The sequence below is a fragment of the Arachis hypogaea genome, chromosome 19 (assembly GCF_003086295.3).
Source record: "Arachis hypogaea cultivar Tifrunner chromosome 19, arahy.Tifrunner.gnm2.J5K5, whole genome shotgun sequence".
Lineage (NCBI taxonomy): Eukaryota > Viridiplantae > Streptophyta > Magnoliopsida > Fabales > Fabaceae > Arachis > Arachis hypogaea.
Genome location: NC_092054.1, coordinates 128972944 through 128974586, shown reverse-complemented (window position 1 = coordinate 128974586; position 1643 = coordinate 128972944). Strand labels below are relative to the sequence as shown.

The window sequence follows — 1643 nt, the reverse complement described above, 5'->3', positions numbered from 1 at the left end:
TATCTTTTCAAAAAAATCTTCTTATCTTATCTTTTTCAAAAATTTGATTTCAAAATATCTTTTCTAACTTCCTAGTTTCTTATCTTTTTCAAAACTACCTAACTAACTCTCTCTCTCTCTCTAATTTTCGAAAATATCTCCCTCTTTTTCAAAATTTCTTTTTAATTAACTAATTATTTCAATTTTTAAATTTTAATTTTCGAAAATTACTAACATTTTTCAAAAACTATTTTCGAAAATCACTAACTCTTTTTTAAAAATTATTTTCGAAAATTCTCCTTCTCACTCATCTCCTTCTATTTATTTATTCATCTACTAACACTTCATCTCCCCCAAATTCGAACCCCCTCTTCCATCTGTGTTCGAATTTCTTCTTCTTCTTTTCTTCTACTCACACTGGGACCTCTATACTGTGGTAAAAAGGACCCCTATTATTATTATTTTTCTGTTCTCTCTTTTTCATATGAGCAGGAGCAAAGACAAGAATATTCTTGTTGAAGCAGATCCAGAACCTGAAAGGACTCTGAAGAGGAAACTAAGAGAAGCTAAATTACAACAATCCAGAGAGAACCTTTCAGAAATTTTTGAACAGGAAGAGGAGATGGCAGCCGAAAATAATAATAATGCAAGGAGAATGCTTGGTGACTTTACTGCACCTAATTCCAATTTACATGGAAGAAGCATCTCCATTCCTGCCATTGGAGCAAACAATTTTGAGCTGGAACCTCAGCTAGTTTCTCTGATGCAGCAGAACTGCAAGTTTCATGGACTTCCATCTGAAGATCCTTTTCAGTTCTTAACTGAATTCTTGCATATCTGTGATACTGTTAAGACTAATGGAGTAGATCCTGAAGTCTACAGGCTCATGTTTTTCCCTTTTGCTGTAAGAGACAGAGCTAGAATATGGTTGGACTCTCAACCTAAAGACAGCCTGAACTCTTGGGATAAGCTGGTCACGGCTTTCTTAGCCAAGTTCTTTCCTCCTCAAAAGCTGAGCAAGCTTAGAGTGGATGTTCAAACCTTCAAACAGAAAGATGGTGAATCCCTCTATGAAGCTTGGGAAAGATACAAACAGTTGACCAAAAAGTATCCTTCTGACATGCTTTCAGAATGGACCATCCTGGATATATTCTATGATGGTTTATCTGAGTTATCAAAGATGTCATTGGATACTTCTGCAGGTGGATCCATTCACCTAAAGAAAACGCCTGCAGAAGCTCAAGAACTCATTGACATGGTTGCTAATAACCAGTTTATGTACACTTCTGAGAGGAATCCTGTGAGTAATGGGACGCCTATGAAGAAGGGAGTTCTTGAAGTTGATACTCTGAATGCCATATTGGCTTAGAACAAAATATTGACTCAGCAAGTCAATATGATTTTTCAGAGTCTGAATGGAATGCAAGCTACATCCAATAGTACTCAAGAGGCATCTTCTGAAGAAGAAGCTTATGATCCTGAGAACCCTGCAATAGCAGAGGTGAATTACTTAGGTGAAACTTATGGAAACACCTATAATCCATCATGGAGAAATCATCCAAATCTCTCATGGAAGGATCAAAGGCCTCAACAAGGCTTTAATAATGGTGGAAGAAACAGGTTTAGCAATAGCAAGCCTTTTCCATCATCCACTCAGCAACAGA

The 1643-nt window shown here is 36.6% G+C and overlaps 1 non-coding gene across 1 annotated transcript; it reads right to left on the bottom strand.

Annotated features, from left to right (window-relative positions):
* Nucleotides 1-997: 997 nt before the first annotated feature.
* On the bottom strand, nucleotides 998-1105 carry LOC112780950 (small nucleolar RNA R71). Its single transcript, XR_003191754.1, has one exon. It is a non-coding gene; the product is annotated as a small nucleolar RNA R71 (small nucleolar RNA).
* Nucleotides 1106-1643: the final 538 nt, after the last annotated feature.